Consider the following 23,063-nt stretch of genomic DNA (forward strand, 5'->3'; position numbering starts at 1 on the left):
TGGGGAAAGGGTGTCGCCTAAAATAGTCCGATGTCGCCCTATTCGTCCGTCCGCTCACCACAGGAGCCTGACCCAGTCAATAAATCCCCGTCCAAATCCGAACCGTCCCAGCACCTCCCACAGATATTCCCATTCTACTCGATCAAAAGCCTTCTCTGCATCCATTGCAACCACTACCTCCACCTCCCTACCTTCCGGGGGCATCATGATCGCATTTAGCAACCTTCCTACATTGCCCACCAATCCCTTAACGAACCCCGTCTGGTCCTCCCCAATCACATCAGGAACACAATCTTCAATCCTAGAGGACAAAGTTTTGGCCAGCAGTTTGGCGTCCACATTCAATAGGGATATCGGCCTGTAGGACCCACACAGCTCCGGATCCTTATCCCACTTCAGAATCAGCGAGATCGTGGCCTGTGACATCGTCGGGGGAAGCACCCCTCTCTCCCTTGTCTCATTGAACGTCCTCATCAACAGCGGCCCCAACATCGCAGAGAACGATTTGTAGAACTCTGCTGAGTACCCGTCCGGCCCCGGGGCTTTACCCGACTGCATGGCCTTCAGCCCCCCCTCCGCTATCTCTCCGATCCCGTTCAGGGCCCCCAGTCCTTCTAACAGCTCCCCGTCCACCTTCGGGAAATTCAGCTCCCTTAGGAAGTGCCTCATCCCCTCTGGCCCCGGTATGGTTTCCGACCCATACAGCCTACTATAAAAATCCTTAAACGCCTTATTCACCCCTGCTGAGTCTCCCACCAAGTTCCCGTCTCCATCCTTTACTTTCCCTATCTCCCTGGCTGCCTCCCTCTTTCTAAGCTGCTGTGCAAGCATTCTGCTGGCCTTCTCTCCGTGCTCATAGATCGCCCCCTTGCCTTTCTCAGATGCTCCATCGCCCTCCCTGTGGTTAACAAGCCGAACTCTGCCTGTAGCCTCCGCCGTTCCTTTAAAAGCCCTGTCTCTGGGGTCTCCGCATACCTCCTGTCGACCTGTAATATCTCCTTTACCAGTCGGTCCGTCTCTGTCCTGTTTATCTTCTCCCTGTGGGCCCGTATCGAGATCAGCTCCCCTCTAACCACCGCCTTCAATAATGCCTCCCAGACCACCGCTGCTGAAATTTCTCCCGTGTCATTGACCTCCAGGTAATTCTGAATACATTTCCTCAACCGCCCGCACACCTCCTCGTCCGCTAAAAGCCCCACATCTCACCCCCAGTGCGGGTGCTGTTTACTGTCTTTACTAACCTGCAGGTCAACCCAGTGCGGAGCATGGTCTGAGATTGTGATCGCCGAGTACCCCGTGTCCACCACCCCCGTCAGTAAAGCCCTGCTCAGAATAAAGAAATCGATCCGGGAGTACACTTTATGCACGTGTGAGTAGAAGGAGAACTCCTTCACCCTCGGCTGCCCAAATCTCCATGGGTCCCCCCCCCCCCCCCCCCCCCTCCCCCATCTGCTCCATGAACCCTTTTAGCTCCTTAGCCATTTCTGGTACCCTGCCCGTTTTTGAGCTTGACCGGTCCAAGCCAGGGTCCATAACTGTGTTGAAGTCCCCTCCCATGACCAACCTGTGCGAGTCCAGGTCCGGTATCTTCCCCAGCATCCTCTTTATAAACTCCACATCACCCCAATTTGGCGCGTATAAATTTACTAATACCACCTGCACCCCCTCCAATTTCCCACTGACCATAATGTACCGGCCCCCCCCATCTGAAACTATTCTACCCGCCTCAAACACCACTCGCTTGTTGATCAGGATCGCGACCCCTCTGGTCTTTGAGTCCAGTCCCGAGTGGAAAACCTGTCCGACCCAACCTTTCCTTAACCTAATCTGGTCATCTACACTAAGGTGCGTCTCCTGCAGCATTACCACGTCCGCCTTCAGTCCTCTCAAATGCGTGAACATGCGTGCCCTCTTGACCGGCCCATTGAACCCTCTCATATTCCAGGTGATCAGTCTAGTTGGGGGGCTCATCGCCCTCCCCCTTCGCCGATCAGCCATCCCCTCTCTTGGGCCAGTCACCAGCCGCCCGCGCTTCCACCGGCCCGCCCCCAGGCAGCCTCCACCCCCGACATCCTCTCTGTCCCTCAGCAAAAGTCCCTCCTTCGTCAGCAGAACATCCCCCCACCCCCAGTAACAGCACAAAATAAATCAACCCCTTTGATAAGCCTAACATCTGTTCACCCCCCACTACGCTTCCGTAAGCTAGCCCGCCCAGCTAGCTTGGTGGTCCTCGCCCCGGCGCCAGACAATCTCCCACCTATTGTTCCCTCCCCCCCCACCGCTCATACGTACATCTTCAAATGAAAAACAATCCCAAAACAATTGTCTGACAGAGATTTTAAAAAAAAACAAGTTGAACTCAAACAAAGGAAAAGGTCAAGAAAAAGCTCCAGCATCTGAACAAACACACCTCCATCCCCCAATAGTGCAAATGCAAACCTCACTCAGCTCTGCAGCTGGTCCCAGGTCCATACAGCAGGCATTACCAATAAGGTCTGAAAAAGCAAGAAACAAGAAACTTTTTTTTTTTGTATAAACGCTACAGCGAAATTCAAAGTTCAAAGTTCGCAGTCCGACACCAGTCGTTTTCTTTTCGCCAAGTCCAGCGCTCCCTCTGGCGACTCGAAATAGAGACGTCGTTCCTTGTATGTGACCCAGAGGCGGGCCGGGTACAACAGCCCGGACTTCACCTTTTTCTTGAAAAGGGTCGACCTGATCTGGTTAAACCCCGCTCTTCTCCTGGCCCCCTCCGCACTCAGGTCCTGATAGATCCGCAGGATACTATTGCCCCACTTGCAGCTCCGCGTCTGCTCGGCCCACTGTAAAACACGATCCTTATCCAGATACCTGTGGAATCTCACCACCATTGCCCTCGGGGGGGGGGGGGGTCTCCCATTCGCGGCTTCCTCGCGAGTGCTTTGTGAGCCCCGTCCACCTCCAAGGGTCGGGGGAATGCCCCATCCCCCAGCAGCTTCTCGAGCATGGCCGCTATATGTGCCCCAGCGTCCGCTCCTTCGGATCCCTCCGGGAGCCCAACGATCCTCGGGCTCTGCCGGCGGGACCTGTTCTCTAGGTCCTCCACCTTCTCCAGGAGCCTTTTCTGCTGGTCCCTTAACATCCCCACCTCCAACTCTACCGCTGTTTGATTATCCTCCTGGTTAGCCAGCACCTTCTTTTCTTTCTTGCTCGCCCGATCGTGGGCGTCCAATCTAAGTTCCGGCCGCGAAATTGCCTCTTTAATCGGGTCCGAGCAGTCCCGCTTCTGCTTGGCGAAGCCCTCCTGGATAACTTGCATCAACTGCTCCGTTGGGTCGACAAACCAGAGGTCCAGTCCTCCGCCATACTTACTCCCTGTGCAGCTTCAGCCCAGGCCTTCTCTGTCCTTCTGTTTCTGCCTTTGCAAGCAATCCAAGTCCTCCTCTCCAAGCACCGATGTGGGAGTTCAGTTCACAATTACCTCTGTCATCACTTTTTCAAATCAAGTCCGGTAAATAATCGGGGGGAAAGGTCCAAAAGTCCGACCCGAGCGGGAGCCACCAAATGTGCGACTTACTCCTTCATAGCCACCACCGGAAGTCCACCACTGACAATTATTCAGTCTACGATGACCCCGGTCACCCATGGACAGTCAGTCCGACTACTACTGGCAGTGGGTGCAGGGACCCAGACCCAGACCTAGTCTTCTGCACCGTGACTGGTTACAGAGACTCTGCCTGGATTGGCAACAGATCTTTAGAATGTGTACAGGCGGATTGTATGCGGCCCTGGGAAAATATCCAGGAAGATCTAGGGAAGATAAAGGGGGCCACAGCGAAATAAACCTTGATGCGAATGTCCAACCCAAATATTTCAGAGCTAATCCAACCCCATACGCTATCGAAGGTGGGCGACGAGCTGAGCGGGCTGGAGAACTTGGGAATTATACACCCGGTCCAGTTTGCAGAGTGGGCAACACCAGTGGTTCCAGTGCTGAAGCCAGATTAGTCCATTCATTTGTGTGACGACTATAAAATGATGATCAACAAGGCCTCCATTTGGACAGGTACCCTGCCATGGGTGGAACACCCATCCAGCCACAGAGGGACCTTTGGACTTCAGCAAGGGTGGGGGGAGGCATTGTAATAACCCTCTCGAGACCCACAGGGACATCTCGATTGCTTTCCCGATGGGGTTCATGGAAGACGAGCTTCCCCGCAAATGGCCGAAGGCCCATCAGCTGGGGGTCATAGAATCGACCCTTAAAAACTGGCTCGGATTGGGACCACCACAATTGGTAGTCCTGGCTGGGACCTATGTGCTGGATGCCACGCCTTGGCCTTTTCAATGAACCGCTGTTTCGATTCACCTTCTCGAGTCTTTGATATTCACCGTGCCTGGGTCACTGGTGGAGTGTGAATACAATAAAACTAGAATTAAAAGGCTAGTAACGGTGCAAGAAACCATCTGGTTCACTTATGTCTTTTAGGGAAGTAAACCTGTCGTCCTTACCCAGTCTGTGGCGGCACGGTAGCAGAGTGGTTAGCACTGTTGCTTAACAGCGCCAGGGTCCCAGGTTCGATCCCCGGCTTGGGTCACTGTCTGTGCGGAGTTTGCACGTTCTCCCCGTGTCTGCGTGGGTTTCCTCCGGGTGCTCCGGTTTCCCCCCACAAGTCGCGAAAGACGTGCTTGTTGGGTGAATTGGACATTCTGAATTCTCCCATCTGTGTTCCCGAACAGGCGCCGGAATGTGGCGACTCGGGGCTTTTCACAGTAACTTCATTGCAGTGTTAATGTAAGCCTGCTTGTGACAATAACGATTATTCCTCATTATTATTATTATTATTATTATTACACGTGACTCCAGACCCACATCGATGTGGGAGACTCTCAATTGCCAGTCTGAAACGGCCGACCAAACCAATCAGTTCAAGCCACGACAAATGCCCAGATTCCTTTGAAAGAATAAATAAATGTAAATTAGAAGCAAATCACTGCGGATGATGAAATCTGACAGAACATACTGAACAATCACAGCAGGTCTGACAGCACCTGTGGAGAGAGAAGGGCGTGCACGTTTCGAGGCTCAGTGACACTTTTTCAAAGCTAAGATAAATGTAAATTGTTGTGGTTAATGGCACTTTATAATGAGTAAAGGTGCTGTGTAGATGCAAGGCCTTGTTATTTTAATTGAAGTTCCAGCTCAGTTTATTTGAAGTTTCCAGTAGGTATTTAATTTAATCCTGCTTCCCGATCATGGGGAATTCAGGGGCACTTGGGGAAAGTTTAATCCCTTCAACGCTGGAACCTAAAACAGGAACTCGTTCACGAAAACACTAGTTAGGCCGCAGCTGGGGTACTGCGTGCCGCTCTGGTCACCACACTGCGAGGAAAGATGTGATTGCGTGAGAGGAAACCGTGGCCCGGCCTGGAGGATTTCAGTTCCCGAGGAAAGGTTGGCGAGGCCGGGGTCGTTTCCTTGGGAACCGAGGAGGTCAAGGGGAGATGAAATTCAGGTGCATTGAGGGGGAGATGGAGATTTAGGATAAAATCACTGGATTAGTAATCCAGAGACCCGGGCTAATCCTCCGGGACAGGGGTTTAAACCTCCTCTGCGACAACTGGTGGAATTTAGACTCAATTCATAAAACCTGGGATGTAGAAGCTGGCCCCGGTGACGGTGAACACAAAACTATCGTCGATTGTTGTAAAATCCCATCTGGTTGACGAATGCCCTCACCTGGTCTGGTGTGGCCTATACAGACTCACAGCAGAGTGCTTGGCTCTTAACTACCCTCTGAAATGGCCGAGCAAGCCACCCACTTCAAGGGCAATGAGGGATGGGTGTAAATGCTGGCCCAGCCAGCGAGGCCCACATCCCGTGAAAGAATTAATAATAGTTTAAAATAAATAAAATGGTGAGGGACCTAGATAAAGTGGATAGCAGGGTCCTATTCCTCGTGCTTGAGGGGTCCATAAGCAGGGACGAGAGATGGGCGGTTTACAGGGGATCTGAATTTGTGGGGGTCTGAAGTTGACTGTTTCAAAGGGTGGGAGATACGCTTGAAATGCCATATCCTACAAGGCTATGGAACAAGAGTTGGAAGGTAGGTTTAGGCTGGTTGGCGGTGCTAACAAGATGGGCTGAATGGCCTTCTCCCCCACTGTAAATTTCTCTGGTTCTATGAGATATTTGATTTGATTTATTGTCCCATGTACCGAAGTACAGTGAAAAGTATTTTTCTGCGGCCGAGGGAACGTACACAGTACGTACATAGTAGACAAAAGAGTAATCGACAGAGAACATTGACAAACGGTACATCGACAAACAGTGATTGGTTACAGTGCGGAACAAGTAGCCAAACAAAGCAAATACATGAGCAAGAGCAGCACAGGGCGTCGTGAATAGTGTTCTTACAGGGAACAGATCAGTCCGAGGGGGAGTCGTTGAGGAGTCTGGTAGCTGTGGGGAAGAAGCTGTTCCTATGCCTGGATCTTCACACTTCTGTACCTTCTGCCTGATGGAAGGGTCTGGAAGAAGGCAAAGCCTGGGTGGGAGGGGTCTCTGACAATGCTGTCTGCCTTCCTGAGGCAGCGGGAGGAGTAGACAGAATCAATGGGAGGATGGCAAGCTTGTGTGATACGCTGGGCTGAGTTCACCACACTCTGCAGCTTTTTGCGATCTTGGACCGAGCAGTTGCCATACCAAGCTGTGATGCAGCCGGATAGGATGCTCTCCATGGCTCATCTGTAGAGGTTGTGAGAGTCGATGCAGACAGGCCAAATTTCTTCAGCTTCCGTAGGAAGTAGAGACGTTGTTGGGCTTTCGTGACTGTTGCACCACCTCAGCGATGAGAAATGGCCAGTTGAGGTCAGAAGGCTGCGGATGCCCATGAGGGCCGTGACCCAGCAATAACTCAGGCACAGAAAGAGGCCAGTCAGCTCATGGTGCTCTTTGAACGAGCTAGTTGGTGAGACCCCACTCCCTTGCTCTTTCCCCAGAGCTCTGCATTTCATCTCCTTTCAGATTGTCTATCCTTTTTGAAAGTTACTATCGAATCTGCTTGCACTGCCGTTTCAGGCAGCTCCTCCCAGATCACAACCCGTCCCCCTGGCGTGAGGCCAAACATCCGTTTCCCGACATCGGGCCAAATCGTCAGAATCCCGTTCTCGGGACTTTCCAAGGAGGGATAAAGGTACTTCCTGAAGAACGATGTCAACTTGTGGGCATTGTCATCCCGGATCGGGAAGGAGGGGGGAAGACTGGCTGGTTAGGTGCACTTTTAATGTGGACGTTCAACGACACAAGGTAATGGTTCCTGCCCACACCCGGCACGAGATTCGCGTGTTCCGCACAGATTAATAAACGATGAACTGATCGGCGCAATTACGGGCTGCGCGAATCACTCCCACCCTCGTGTCTGCCACTCCAGAGCGGAAGATTCCACCCACAGGGGATGTTTAGCACAGGGCTAAATCGCTGGCTTTTAAAGCAGACCAAGGCAGGCCAGCAGCACGGTTCAATTCCCGTACCAGCCTCCCCGAACTGGCGCCGGAATGTGGCGACTAGGGGCTTTTCACAGTAACTTCATTTGAAGCCTACTCGTGACAATAAGCGATTTTCATTTTCATTTCATTTTCGAACGCAAGGGGACGAGTGCGATGAAGTAGGTTCCGAAATTGCTCGTGTCGCTAGACCCACCTTTGCCGGGAAAGGGGAGGAGAGCGGTGGAGCGAGGGAATTTAGTTGATGGAGTTCTGCTCCGACCGAGCCCATTACACAAATCCCTCAGCCTCACCGACAAACCCTTCAGCTTCCTGCTCACCTGCATTCCTTAGATATTTGAAACCTGAGTCAAGCGTCAATCCCCCGGGAGCAGGTTAGCTGGCAGCTGGTTGAGAGGCACAGAAGTGACTTGCGTTTACACCGCACCTGCGGTTCCTGCCAGACGTCGCAAAGGCGTTTCGCAGCCCATGCTGTTCAGCTTGCAGCAACCAACACCCTCCCCGCTTGTCCGGGGCACCGACACCCTGTCACCGGCAGCAGTGTTGAAGGTAAAGCAGTTGGGTTTTCCAGGGCCGGGAGTAACTGTTTGATCCGGGCGGTTGCTCTCGCTGGGACTGACAAACATTCTTTGTTTTTCCAGCCCTTTCTCTGTTTTGATTTGGGTTCCTCGGTTTTTAATCTCCTGAGTTGTCGGCTCACGGGTTTTCCTTTTTATGTTCGTTCTCGGAATGTGGGTGTCTCTGACAAGATCAGCAGCTGTCGCCCGTCCCTAATTGCCCCTGAGTGGTTTGCTCGGCCGTTTCGGGGGGCGTTTAAGAGTGAATCACATTGTTGTGAGTCTGGAGTCGCGTGCCGACCTGATCGGGTAAGGACGGCAGATCACCTTCCCTGAAGGACATTAGTCAACCAGATGGGTTTTTACGAGAATTGATGATAGCTTCGTGATCGTTAATAATGGGACTGGTATTTCATTCTGTATTTATTAATTTAATTTAAGTAAATTACCCCAGAAGCCATGGTGGGATTTGAACTCAAGTCTCCATGTCATTCGTCTAAGCCTCTGCGTTAGGTGGGGCTGCAGGGATAGGGTGAGAGTGTGGGCCTGGCTGGGGTGCTCTTTCAGAGGGCTGGTGCAGATTCGACGGGCCGAATGGTCTCCTTCTGCATTGTAGGGATTCTATGATTCTATCAGCGCGATCTACCGACCGTATCCCGCCGGAATGGGAGCGGGATGCAGCTGGTAGGTAGATCCCGGGAGAAGTCAACGGGATTCCCGACAGTTGTCACCATTGTGGGCGGGATCCGGATCACGACCTGTTACGAGGTCTAACTAGAGATGTACCACAAGGATCTGTTTTGGGGCCACTGCTGTTTGTCATTTTTATAAATGATCTGGAGGAGGGCGTAGAAGGATGGGTGAGTAAATTTGCAGATGACACTAAAGTCGGTGGAGTTGTGGACAGTGCGGAAGGATGTTACAAGTTACAGAGGGACATAGATAAGCTGCAGCGCTGGGCTGAGAGGTGGCAAATGGAGTTTAATGCAGAAAAGTGTGAGGTGATTCATTTTGGAAGGAATAACAGGAAGACAGAGTACTGGGCTAATGGTAAGATTGTTGGCAGTGTGGATGAGCAGAGAGATCTCGGTGTCCATGTACATAGATCCCTGAAAGTTGCCACCCAGGTTGAGAGGGTTGTTAAGCAGGCGTACGGTGTGTTAGCTTTTATTGGTAGAGGGATTGAGTTTCGGAGCCATGAGGTCATGTTGCAGCTGTACAAAACTCTGGTGCGGCCGCATTTGGAGTATTGCGTGCAATTCTGGTCGCCGCATTATAGGAAGGATGTGGAAGCATTGGAAAGGGTGCAGAGGAGATTTACCAGAATGTTGCCTGGTATGGAGGCAAGATCTTATGAGGAAAGGCTGAGGGACTTGAGGCTGTTTTCGTTAGAGAGAAGAAGGTTAAGAGGTGACTTAATTGAAGCATACAAGATGATCAGAGGATTGGATAGGGTGGACAGTGAGAGCCTTTTTCCTTGGATGGTGATGTCTAGCACGAGGGGACATAGCTTTAAATTGAGTGGAGATAAATATAAGACAGACGTCAGAGGTAGGTTCTTTACTCAGAGAATAGTAAGGGCGTGGAATGCCCTGCCTGCAACAGTAGTGGACTCGCCAACACTAAGGACATTCAAATGGTCATTGGATAGACATATGGACAATAAGTGAATAGTGTAGATGGGCTTTAGAGTGGTTTCACAGGTCGGCGCAACATCGAGGGCCGAAGGGCCTGTACTGCGCTGTAATGTTCTATGTTCTAGAGAGGTCGTTATCCGGATCCCGCTTGAAAGCACTGTTAACTATTCCCGCACCGGATGGACACCCGTCAGATATGGTCCTTGCTGAGGAGAGCCCAGTTGAGCGCTGTCTAGACCTGGTCCCCACAAACGGGGACCAGGCAGAATGGCACATGGGGAGGGGGGGTCTCCCAGGCAGTCGGAGGCCCCCTGGTAGGGTGGCACCTTGAACCCTTGCAGTGCCACCCGGGCAATCTGGCAGTACCACCCAGGCACCCTGGCAGTGCCACCCTGGCACCCTAGCAGTGCCACGTGGGGTGCCAGCTTGGCACTGCCAGGGTGTCCAGATGGCACTGCTAGGCTGGCAGGGGCACTGCCAGGCTTTTTGCCCATGCCAGGATTGATCCCGGCAGTGCCCTGCCCATGCGAGGTTGGGAGGCGGGGGTGCGGGGGCTCAAGGGCCCCCTTATAAGTGAGTTGAGGGGGGGGGGAGTCCGTGGGTTGCGTCAGGAGGTCGAGCGATCGGGGAGCCATTTAAAAATGGCATCCTGAACTCTTCCTAAGGCGTTCCTCAGGGCAGGAAATGATGTTAAAGTGCGGCCTCAGGGCGTGCTCCCCACTGGGGCTCGAAAAGGCAACAGAGTGCGGTTAGATAGCGGGTTAAGCACCGGGAACGACCTCGTTAACCTTCCCAGAACGGGCTCTGATTACTTTTGGAGATTCTATTACCAGTCCACTGTACAACCGTGTTGACGGGAGGTTGGGAATTCCATAACGAGGTGCGCATGGGGGGGAGCGGGCACAATCTCTCGGCCGTTCAGCAGTAAAATCGGCAAGTGCTTCTTCCCACAAAGGGTCGGAGAAATGGTTGAGTTGCGGCTTTCAAGAATGAGATGGATAGATTTTTGTTGGGTGAGGTTGTCGAGTGACATGCAGCTGGTAACTGTAAATGGAGCTGACGCGCAGGTCACCTGCTATCTGATTGAATGGCAGGTCAGGTTCGAGGGGCTGAATGGCCTCCCCCCCTTCCTACGACAAGGTCAGATCTATTTTGGGCATGGACAAGACCCTCAGCTTTAAAGTCTGTTGGATCAACAACAACTTATATTTATATACCTTCAGCACAATAGTGTTCAATTCTGGTCGCCACACTACCAGAAGGATGTGGAGGCTTTAGAGAGGGTGCAGAAGAGATTTACCAGAATGTTGCCTGGTATGGAGGGCATTAGCTATGAGGAGCGATTGAATAAACTCGGTTTGTTCTCACTGGAACGAAGGAGGTTGAGGGGAGACCTGATAGAGGTATACAAAATTATGAGGGGCATAGACAGAGTGGATAGTCAGAGGCTTTTCCCCAGGGTAGAGGGGTCAATTACTAGGTTTAAGGTGCGAGGGGAAGGTTTTGAGGAGATGTACGAGGCAAGTTTTTTTACACAGAGGGTAGTGGGTGCCTGGAACTCGCTGCCGGAGGAGGTGGTGGAAGCAGGGACGATAGTGACATTTAAGGGGCATCTTGACAAATACATGAATAGGATGGGAATAGAGGGATACGGACCCGGGAAGTGTGGAAGATTTTAGTTTAGTCGGGCAGCATGGCCGGCGCGGGCCTGGGGGGCCGAAGGGCCTGTTCCTGTGCTGTACTTTTCTTTGTTCTTTACAATCAAATACCACAAGGGAGTGTTAGAAAACAGAATTTGACAGACTGAGGGCAGATGACCAAAAGCTTGGTCGAAAAGGAAGAGGAAAGAGCCGGAGAGAGTTAGTGAGGGCATTCCAGAGCCTACAGGCGGCTGAAGCCACAGTGGCCAATGGTGGAGTGATGGAAATCTGGGATTCTCAAGAGGGCAGAGTGAAGAGATCCCGCGGCTGAAAAAGATTACGGAGATCGGGAGGATCAATGGAAGGGTTTGAAAATAAGGGCGATAATTTTAAAAACGGGGCATTGCTTGACCTGGAGTCGATGCCGGCCAGTGAGAACGAAGGTGATGGCTGTAAGGGAGTTGGTGCCAGTTAAGACATGGACAACATTCTGGTTGACCGTGCATGTAAAACCTTCGGCAATGGAAACGGGAGCCCTCGAAACCCCATTCCCTTTTCGTCATTGGAAGAGGTGAAGGGTGTCGGCCATCTTGCAAGGTCAGTGGCCTAAAGAGAGAGAACCAAAATGGAATCCGGTGTGCAGGAGCTGGAGAATGTTCAACTCTTGCAGTTTACATTTCAGTATTGCCAAGGGGATATGCATTCCTAGGCTTGCCCCGAAACCCGTTGCTCTAGTTCCCCAACCTTCCTGTTGAGTTTACGGTGACCACGCAGGCTGCCTCACACTTCAGGCCTCGCCTAGGCCCGTGGGTGCATTCCTGGAGTTCTTTTCTATTACTCATCACGAAAATCGCTCGTAAGTGGTTTCCAGGATATTTTTGAAAATGATTTGTTTTCGCAATGTGAGTGTGGGTGACTTTTATTGCCCATCCCTCATTGCCCTTGAGAAGGTTGTGGTGGAAGTCCTTCCTGAACCGCTTCTTTGAAGAAGAGCAAAGGAGTTCTGCTGGTGTCCTGGCCAATATTTATCCCTCAACTAATGTTCCTTGATGTGGAGATGCCGGCGTTGGACTGGGGTGAGCACAGTAAGAAGTCTTACACCACCAGGTTAAAGTCCAACAGGTTTGTTTCAAATCACTAGCTTTCGGTGCACTGCACCTCATAGATTTTCATAGAATTTACAGTGCAGAAGGAGGCCATTCGGCCCATCAGGTCTGCACCGGCTCTTGGAAAGAGCACCCTACCCAAGGTCAACACCTCCACCCTATCCCCATAACCCAGTAACCCCACCCAACACTAAGGGCAATTTTGGACACTAAGGGCAATTTATCATGGCCAATCCACCTAACCTGCACATCTTTGGACTGTGGGAGGAAACCGGAGCACCCGGAGGAAACCCACGCACTCACGGGGAGGACGTGCAGACTCCGCACAGACAGTGACCCAAGCCGGAATCAAACCTGGGACCCTGGAGCTGTTAAGCAATTGTGCTATCCACAATGCTACTGTGCTGCCAGGAAGGAGCAGTGCTCCGAAAGCTAGTGATTTGAAACAAACCTGTTGGACTTTAACCTGGTGTTGCAAGACTTCTTATAATGTTCCTTGAGGCATTGAAAATCGTGGGTGATATGCATCACTGTATATACACAAGAGGTTAATGTAGATACACTAGGTCACTGTAAATACAGTGGGACTAAATAAACGCTAGAGGGAGCACCAGAGACATCATGACTCACAGACATTCAACCAATAGGTCAGTAAGATAGGACACGGCCAATGGGCATTCAAGACACACCCAGAGGTGACACTACCACAAGGGGGGTACCCATATAAAAGGACAGGGCACACATGCTCTTGCTCTTTCCATAGGCGACACTCAGAGAGAAGGACAGGGGCAGATCAGAAGCATCACACCCACCGTATGGCTTAGCAGACTGGTTAGTTAGATCGAGTTACTATAGTAAGATCAGCAGGAGAGTCGAACCCAAGTAGGAGAATTGTTAACTGTTCAATAAATGTGTTAAACCTATCTCCAAGTCTGAGCCTTCCTTTGTCAGAGTATACGTCAAGGAAGCAGCTTATGCTACATGAAGAAGCAGAACACAACAAAAATAACAATGCGTTCTGCGTTAGCCCACTAAATATGCTTCCCTGCCTCATCATACTCCGAAACCAGTCCGTGCCTAACCTTGAGAGGATGATTGAACCTTCTTGAGCTCATCCTTCATTTCCCTGGTGCGGAATCACATCAGGCAACCCTCTCAGCAGCTCTTTTTTCACCATTTTGCCACACCTTCCTCGGCCAATGTTCCACCCAGGCTCTGGCTCTGAGAATTGATGACCTTTACCGTGGGCAGCACGGTAGCATAGTGGTTAGCACTGTGGCTTCACAGCGCCAGGGTCCCAGGTTCGGTTCCCTGCTGGGTCACTGTCTGTGCGGAGTCTGCACGTTCTCCCCGTGTCTGCGTGGGTTTCCTCCGGGTGCTCCGGTTTCCTCCCACAGTCCAAAGACGTGCAGGCTAGGTGGATTGGCCGCGCTAAATTGCCCTTGGTGGCCAAAAAGGTTAGGAGGGGTTATTGGGTTACGGGGATCGGGTGGAAGTGAGGGCTTAAGTGGGTCGGTGCAGACTCGACGGGCCGAATAGCCTCCTTCTGCACTGTGTGTTCCATATTTACATCTTCAGGGTTACGCGCTGCTGGTAGGAGGGGACGTTCCAGGAGACGTTCCCGTACGATCAGCACCTCCCCTGAAGCGTTTGAAATTCAACAGAATGGTTCTCAGACTCCTGGTGGGAGGGATTCCTCCGGACCACTGTGTATGGATGTGTTGACCAATCAGCAAGGTGGTAGCTTGTGAGGGTGACAGTCCAGGCTCTGGGCAGTATGGAAGAAGGAGCCCCTTGACTCGAGCCCCTTTGTTGGCCTTTTCTGGGAGAGAGGGGGATGAGAATCGTTGCTCTGCTTGGTTGCGACGGTTTACTTGTTTGTTTTGGGCCTGGCGAGAAGGCTGGCTTATTTTAGCAATGTGGAATTTGCCACAACATAAAGTGGGCTTGTCAGTGAAAGTACAATTTTGAAAATCCCGAGGCAACGACATTCCCCAATGACATCACCATTTTAAAAAAATACTTCACGGGATGAGGGCGTGGCTGGGCCAGCATTTATTGCCCATCCCTAATTGCCCTTGAACCGAGTGGCTCGTAGGCCATTTCAGGGGGGCAGTTAAGAATCAAGCACATCGCTGGTAGTCTGGAGTCACGTGTAGGCAGACTGGGTAGAATAACAGTGGTTAGCACTGCTGCCTCACAGCGCCAGGGACCAGGGTTCGATTCCGGCCTTGGTCTGTGTGGAGTTTGCACTTTCTCCCCGTGTCTGCGTGGGTTTCATCTGGGTGCTCCGGTTTTCTCCCACTGTCCAATTACCAATAACCAATTTCCAGTAACCAATTCCTTATTTGTCGATGTACTGTGTCACTGTAACTATCTACTGTTCTTTTTTTGTCTACTGTGTACGTACTGCGTACATTTCCTTGGCCACAGAAAAATATTTTTCACTAAACTTCGGTACGTGTGACAATAAAATAAAATCAATGAATCCAAAGATGTGCAGGTTAGATGGATTGGCCATGATAAATTGCCCCTTAGTGTCCACAGATGTACAGGTTAGGTGGGGTTACTGGGTTACGGGGATAGGGAGGGGCAGTGACCCTAGGTCAGGTGCTCTTTCAGAGGGTCGATGCAGCCTCGATGGGCCGAATGGCCTCCTTCTGTACTGTAGGGATTCTATGGATTTCCTTCCCTATTAGTTGTAGTTATATTAGTTGTCGTAGTGAACCAGATGGATTTTATTTTGCGACAATGGTCATTATTAGACTCCATATTTTATTGAATTTAAGTTTCACTATCTGCTGTGCCGGGATTCGAAGCTGGGTCCCCAGATCATTACCCTGGGTCCCTGGGTTACTAGTCCGGTGACAATACCACAACACCACTCCCCTGCCAAATTGTCAACGACAAAAGACTTGCATTTATCTAGTGCAGTTCATGATCACAGCCAATGGAGTACTGTTTGAAGTGTAGTTGCTGTTGTAAAGCATGAAGCACAATAGCCAATTTGTGCACAGCAAGCTCCCACAAACAGCAGTGTGATGATGGTCAGAAAACCTGTTGTTTTTGATGTTGATAATTAGCCAGGCCACCAGGGATAATCCCTCTGCCCTTCTTCAAAGTGATCCCGATGGACCTTTGACTCGGGCAGGCAGATGGGGCCTCAAGTTAACGTCTGACCCAAAAGTCCCACACTTGGCTTAAGTATTGTGATGAAAAAAATTCAGGGGAGGCTGTGATTGACTGGGGGTTTTAGCGATGGGATTGGTGGGGTCTAAACTTTGTTGAGGGTTTTGAGCGTCTAAGTATCGTCTTGCATCGTTTGCTTTGTCTATATATGCTGTGTTTGTGTAACCTACCTCTTCACTCACCTGATGAAGGAGCTGCGCTCCGATAGCTAGTGACTCCAAACAAACCTGTTGGACTTTAACCTGGCGTTGTAAGATTTCTTACTGTGCCCACCCCAGTCCAACGCCGGCATCTCCACATCATGACTAACTTAGGCAGCGAATTCCGGATGCTCACCACCTGTGGGTGAAATAGTCTTTCCTCATGTCCCCTCTAATCCTCCTACCCATCGCCTTAAATCTGTGCCCCCTGGTTATTGAGCCCGCAGGTCGTGGAAACAGGTTTTTCCTGTCGAACCTGACTAGGCCCATCTTAACTTTGTACACCTCATTTCGGTGATCCCTCGGCCTCCTCTCCTGAGGAGGACAGCCCCAATATCTCCAATCTTTCCCCACGGCTGCAATTTTCCAGCCCTGGCAACATTCGTCCAAATCACCCCTGCACTCGCCCCAGAGCAATTCTGTCCTCCCTGTAATATGGTGACCAGAACTGTACTCGAAACCCTAGATGCGGCCTCGCCAACGTTTTATCCAGTTCCAGCATCACATCCGCGTTTGGCGTGACGCTGGTACACGGTCCGTGTCTTACATGTGTAGAGAGCTGAGTGGGCAGCACTAATGCTCGATGTGTAGAGTTTGATCTGCTGACTTACTCTTAGTCTCATTCGAAACTCGAGCAAGACATTCAGAAACAGAAAATGCCGGACAATCCCAGCAGGTCTGTTGACAGCATCTGTGCGGAGAGAAGGGAGCTAACGTTTCGAGTCTGGATGACTCTTGGTCAATACTGGAGAGAACTGGAAATAGGGTCAGATTTATACTGTGGGGCGGGGCCGTGGAGCAGTGGGGCTGGATAGGGGCCGACGATAGGTGGAGACGATCAAAGATGTCGAGGACAGAAAGACAAAAGGAATGTAAATGGGGGGTGATTAAGAAGGGAGCTGATAGTGGCACAGAAAGAGATTAGAATGTGTGAATGGCAGGACAAAGGTGAGCAGTGTGTCTCAGGGCAACGAGGGACAGGTGGCCCAAGTGGGGTGGGTGACAATGGTGAGGGAATAACGTTTGGAAGAAATGAAAATAAATTGATAGAATAGGATGAAGGTGGAGGAGGGAGCCCACAATCTGAAGTTGTTGAACTCAATGTTAAATCCGGATGGCTGGAACGTGCATAAGCGGAAGGTGAGGGGCAGGTTTCTCTGTCGTCCGTCGCCGAAATCATATTCGGCGATCGGGCGGAGAATCCCCGTTTGCGACCGAATTGGGGCTGGTGGCGTTTCTCGGATGGTCCACCCCCCTCTAGATCGTCATCATCGAGGCGCACGCTGCGCACGGCGTTGCGTTGACATTAGCGCGTTGCTGTGAGGTCCTCCCCTGATGCCCCCCCCCCCCCCCCCGATGGGCCGAGTTCCCGACCGCGTGGGTCGCGAGTGGTCTGAGTTTTCGTAAAGCCGGCGAGGTGGCTGCGGACTGTGTCTAGCGCCGCACCAGTCCGGGAGCCGCGCTGCTGGCAAGGGGGGGGGCTTCGCCGAGGGCTGGGGGGACTGCGATTGCATGGGAAAGTGCCGTGGGAATAGGGTGAAGAGTTGGGGGTGATGGAGGAGTGCACCAGGGTATCCCAGAGGGAACGGTCCCTGCGAAATACCGACAGGGGGAGTGAGGGCGAGATGTGGTGGAATCATGCTGGAGTTGGCAGAACTGGCGGAGGGGTGATTCTTTCAATGAAATGAAATGAAAATCGCTTATTGTCACAAGTAGGTGTCAAATGAAGTTACTGTGAAAAGCCCCTCGTCGCCACATTCCGGGCCTGTTCGGGGAGGCTGTTATGGGAATTGAACCGTGCTGCTGGCCTGCCTTGGTCTGCTTTCAAAGCCAGCGATTTAGCCCTGTGCTAAACAGCCCAATGCGGAGGCTGGTGGGGTGAAAAGTGAGGAGAAGGGGGCCCTTTCCTGATTCTGGGAGGGGAAGGGGTGAGGGCAGATGTGTCGGACACAGGCGGGAAACCAGGATTAAGGAAGAATGAAGCCGTGTCAGCAGCACTGTTTCGGAATGTGGCATCGTCGGAACAGGTACGACGGAGGTGAAGGAACTGGGAAAGTGGGATGCCACAGGACAAGCGAGCTTGGCTGCACATCGGAAAAAGATAAATTTCACCCGAAGAATGATCAGTGTTTAGGGGCGATTTCCTGGAAAAAGTGTGGGAATGAGAATCGCCGGTGGGTGGGGGGGGGGCTGCGTGAATCCCGTCCTGCCGCTCCGACGCCAGCTGCCGAATTCTCCGGCGCCGGTTTTCGGGCGGTGGCGGGGGTGACGTAGCGCCGGTCGGAGGCCGTTGGCAGCGCCGCCACCCCCCCCCCCCCCCCCCCCGGCAATTCTCAGGGGCCTCGATGGGCCGAGCGGCTGCCCATTTTCGGCCAGCCCCGCCGGCGTGAAATGGACATGGTCCATCCCGGCGGGACCTGGCTTGGAGGACAGCTAGCGGGGTCCTCGGGGTGACACGGGGGGGATCCGGCCCCGGGGTGGGGTGGGTGGGGGTGGGGGGGCCACGGTGGCCTGGCCCGCGATCGTGGTTCACCGATCTGCGGGAGGGCCTGTGCCGTGGGGGCACTCTTTCACAGGATGTGGGCAACGCTGGCTGGGGCAGCATTCATTGCCCATCCCTAATTGCCCTTGAGAATGTAGTGCTGAGCTGCCCTTTAAACTGCTGCAGGCCATGTGGTGTAGGTACACCCACGGTGCGCTTCGGCCGCTGGTGTTCTAAGAAAGGGTGAGTTAGATGGGCTGAATGGCCGTGCCTTTAGTTGTACAGGCCCGAGGCTCCCTGAATCTCTGTGCCTCCACACACTCTCTCTCTCTCTTTTTCTGCCTCCTCCTTGAAGAATTTCCTCCAAACCGATCTCTTTAAACACCAAGCTTTCGGTCACCTCTCGTATCGTATCTCCTGACGTGGCCCCAGTGTCAAGCCGCTGTCTGCGAAATGCCTCGGGGTGCTTTTAAACTGCATTAAAGGCGCGATACAAATGCACATCAACGGGGTGAGGCATCGGGTTAAGCAGAAAGAAATTGTCCTTGTAGTCAAAACCAACACACCTGTACCTTTAGCCTGCCACCTCGACGCTTCTCAGGCCGCTGGAGCAGGTGGGAATTTGAGGGACAGTGACAGACGGGTTAGCGATGTCCTGTGGCAGGCCTGTTTAAGATGGACGGTCGGTTTGGGGAGTGTTGTTGTCTCAGTCAGTCAGGGTTATGAATTCCTGATTGGGAGTGGGGGAGGGAGGTAGGCACCGGGTTCTGACGCACCTTCTCTCTCCGCCAGGAAAGCCACCAAGGTGACAGAAGGCTCACTGTAGACGGCAGAATATAATTGCTGCCAACTGCATGTTCCCAGGGCCGCTTTGTGCCATGCGCCACCTGTAATTACTTCTGATGGTTGCACACTCTGTGACCGGTCACAGGGTCCCATTGTGCATTCGGCCTGTTGGTTCCTGGCGGTGCCGAGGGAACTGGCAGCTTACTGCAGACGGGGGACTGTTCCTAGCAAGTGCAGGGAAAGCTCTGAGTTTTTCTGCCTTTCTTCAATGAGACCACAAGACATGTCGCTCATTTTAATCTTCCTTTGGATTGGATTGGATTTGTTTATTGTCACGTGTACCGAGGTCCAGTGAAAATATTTTTCAGCTCAACAGATCATTAAGTACATGGGAAGAAAAGGAAATAAAAGAAAATACATAATAGGGCAACACAACATATACAATGTAACTACATAAGCACCGGCATCGGATGAAGCATACAGGGTGTAGTGTTAATGAACTCAGTCCATAAGAGGGTCATTTAGGAGTCTGGTGACAGTGGGGAAGAAGCTGTTTTTGAGTCTGTGCGTGCGTGTTCTCAGACTTCTGTATCTCCTGCCCGATGGAAGAAGTTGGAAGAGTGAGTAAGCCGGGTGGGAGGGATCTTTGATTATACTGCCCGCTTTCCCCAGGCAGCGGGAGGTGTAGATGGAGTCAATGGATGGGAGGCAGGTTCGTGTGATGGACTGGGCGGTGTTCACGACTCTCTGAAGTTTCTTGTGGTCCTGGGCCGAGCAGTTGCCATACCAGGCTGTGATGCAGCCCGATAGGATGCTTTCTATGGTGCATCTGTAAAAGTTGGTAAGGGTTAATGTGGACATGCTGAATTTCCTTAGGCACTGTTGTGCGTCGACGTGGGTGGACCAGGACAGATTTTTGGAGATGTGCACCCCTAGGAATTTGAAACTGCTAACCATCTCCACCTCGGCCCCGTTGATGCTGACAGGGGTGTGTACAGTACTTTGCTTCCTGAAGTCAATGACCAGCTCTTTAGTTTTGCTAGCATTGAGGGAGAGATTGTTGCCGCTGCACCACTCCACTAGGTTCTCTATCTCCCTCCTGTTTCTCTATCTCTCTCCTGTATCTCCCTCCTGTATCCTGACTCGTCGTTATTCGAGATCTGGCCCACTATTGTCGTATCATCAGCAAACTTGTAGATGGAGTTGGAACCAAATTTTGCCACGCAGTCGTGTGTGTACAGGGAGTAGAGTAGGGGGCTAAGTACACAGCCTTGCGGGGCCCCGGTATTGAGGACTATTGTGGAGGAGGTGTTGTTGTTTATTCTTACTGATTGTGGTCTGTTGGTCAGAAAATCGAGGATCCAGTTGCAGAGTGGAGAGCCAAGTCCTAGGTTTTGAAGCTTTGATATGAGCTTGGCTGGGATTATGGTGTTGTCAATAAATAGGAGTCTTATGTAGGAGTCCTTGTTTTCGAGATGCTCTAGGGATGAGTGTAGGGCCAGGGAAATTGCATCTGATGTGGACCGGTTGCAGCGGTATGCAAATTGCAGTGGATCAAGGCGTTCTGGGAGTATGGAGGTGATGCGCTTCATGATCAACCTCTCGAAGCACTTCATTACGACTGAAGTCAGGGCCACTGGTCGGTAGTCATTGAGGCACGTTGCCTGGTTCTTCTTTGGTACCGGTATGATGGTGGTCTTCTTGAAGCAGGTGGGGACCTCGGAGTGGAGTAGGGACAGGTTAAAGATGTGCGCGAATACCTCTGTCAGCTGGTCCGCGTAGGCTCTGAGTGCACGACCAGGGATCCCGTCCGGGCCCGTCGCTTTCCGAGGGTTCACTTTCAGGAAGGCTGATCTGACTTTGGAAGCTGTGATGGTGGGTATGGGTGAATTATGGGCTGCTGGGGCACTCGACAGCGGATTGTTGGTTACCTGCTCGAACCGAGCATAGAATGCATTGAGTTCATCGGGGAGGGGTGCGCTGCTGCCAGAGATATTGTTCGACTTCGCTTTGTAGCCCGTTATGTTGTTTAGTCCTTGCCACAACCGCCGAGAGTCTGTCTGTGACTGTAGCTTGGTTTGATATTCTCTCTTGGCATCTCGGATGGCTTTGCGGAGGTCGTACCTGGATTTCTTGTATAGGTCAGGGTTGAACGCCTCAGATCTGTCCTTCAGTAGGGAGTCAATCTCGCGATTGAGCCATGGTTTCCGGTTGGGGAACGCACGTACTGCTTTCTTTGGCACGCAGTCGTCCACACATTTGCTGATGAAGTCTGTGACGGTGGTGGCATACTCATTTAAGTTGGTCGCTGAGTTCTTAAATATGGACCAGTCCACTGTCTCTAAGCAGTCACGTAAGAGCTCTTCTGTCTCCTCGGACCAGCACTGCACAACCTTCTTAGCTGGATTCTCCCGCTTGAGTTTCTGCTTGTATGCCGGGAGAAGGAGCACCGTCTTATGGTCTGATTTCCCAAAGTGCTGTTGGGGGATGGAACGGTAGGCACCCTTGATTTTTGAGTAGCAGTGGTCAAGAGTGTTGTCGTCCCTGGTGGGACAGGAGATGTGCTGGTGGAATTTTGGCAGGACACTCTGAAGGAGGCCATTTCCAGTCCCTGGTCTGAAGCCTTGTGGGTTCCAACATTAGAGACACAGATCGAGGGACCTTTTATGTAAGTTGAACGTTTCAGCTTCAGCCACCAATTCAGGCAGAGAATCCAAGCTGCCCACCACCCTCAGGGTGAAGAGGTTTTCCTCACGTCCCCTCTGATCCTACTGCCCATCGCCTTAAATCTATGGGGCTGTATTCTCCGTCGGCGGGATCTTCCATTTCACTGGCAGTGCCCCCATGCCCATGGAGTTCCCAACCGCGTAGGGGGTGCCCACAATGGGAAACCCCGTCGGCCAGCTGTCGGAAACGGAGGAGCCCGCTGCCGGCAGGAAGCACCGCCTCGGAAAATGGGTGAGGCGGGGCGGAGAATCCCGTCCGTGGACTCTGGTTGACTGAACCATAGAATCCCGACAGTGCAGCAGGAGGCCATTCGGCCCATCGAGTCTGCACAGACCCTCTGAAAGAGCACCCTACCTAGGCCCACTCTGCCACCTGCCCCCATTACCCCACTTACGCCTTCAGAGACTAAGAGGCAATTCTACGGCGACATCTGTCATTTAAGGCCAATCCAGCTCACCTGTACGGCTTTGGACTGTGGGAGGAAACCGGAGCACCCGGATACGCAGACACGGGGAGAGCGTGCAGACTCCGCACAGACTGTCACCCGAGGCTGGCATTGAACCCGGGCCCCTGGCGCTGTGAGGCAGCAGTGCCGACCACTGTGCTGCCTCACGATGTTATTGTGTTATTTTCCTTGTTATTTTGTTATTGTGTTATTTTCTGGATTCTTTCATGCGACGTGAGTGAGCATCACTGTTAAAGGCCCAGCAATTTGTGACCCATCCCTAATTGCCCCTTGAGCCGTGCGGCGTTCCAGGGAATTTCAGAGTTGCTGCGGGTCTGGAGCCACGTGTAGGCCAGACCGGGTAAGGACGGCAGATTTCCTTCCCTAAAGGCACATTCGTGAGCCACGACAAGCGATGATAGTTTCACCGTCTCCATGACTGAGACTGACTTTAGGTTCCAGATTTATTTATTGCATTTATAAATATAAACCTTGTAGCCTCAAGCCTCTAACTCACGAGTGGAATGACATTACCACGACCAGCATCATCCTTCCCGCTCACTTCACCTTTTGGAGGGTTAGGCACTGCTATAATGTGGGGAAGCACAGCAACTTGGTTTGTGCACAGTGAGATCCCAATCAGCAGCAATGAGCAGATTGCCTTTTTTTTAAAAGTAAGTGCAATGGGATCTTTTGAGGTGGGGGGGGGGGGAAGGGTGGGCCGGGGGCACACAGGAGGGGTCACTCTGAGGAGGGACTTGAACCCACAACCGTCCAAGGTAAATGGCGGGCGGTCCCGCGCGTCCCGTCTC

At 52.1% G+C, this 23,063-nt stretch overlaps 1 protein-coding gene across 5 annotated transcripts in view; it reads left to right on the forward strand.

Annotated features, from left to right (window-relative positions):
* vill (villin-like) overlaps positions 1-23,063 on the forward strand; it is a 398,207-nt gene that overhangs the window by 298,642 nt on the left and 76,502 nt on the right. The window contains exon 1 of one of the 5 annotated variants that reach the window (XM_072508060.1): positions 7,858-8,031. The exons of the other annotated variants lie outside the window; for them this stretch is intronic. The gene's annotated coding sequence lies outside the window, so the exon portion shown is untranslated. Of the gene's footprint in view, positions 1-7,857; positions 8,032-23,063 lie in introns of those variants that run through there. 5 annotated transcript variants of the gene reach the window in all.

Source organism: Scyliorhinus torazame, chromosome 6 (assembly GCF_047496885.1).
Source record: "Scyliorhinus torazame isolate Kashiwa2021f chromosome 6, sScyTor2.1, whole genome shotgun sequence".
Classification (NCBI taxonomy): domain Eukaryota; kingdom Metazoa; phylum Chordata; class Chondrichthyes; order Carcharhiniformes; family Scyliorhinidae; genus Scyliorhinus; species Scyliorhinus torazame.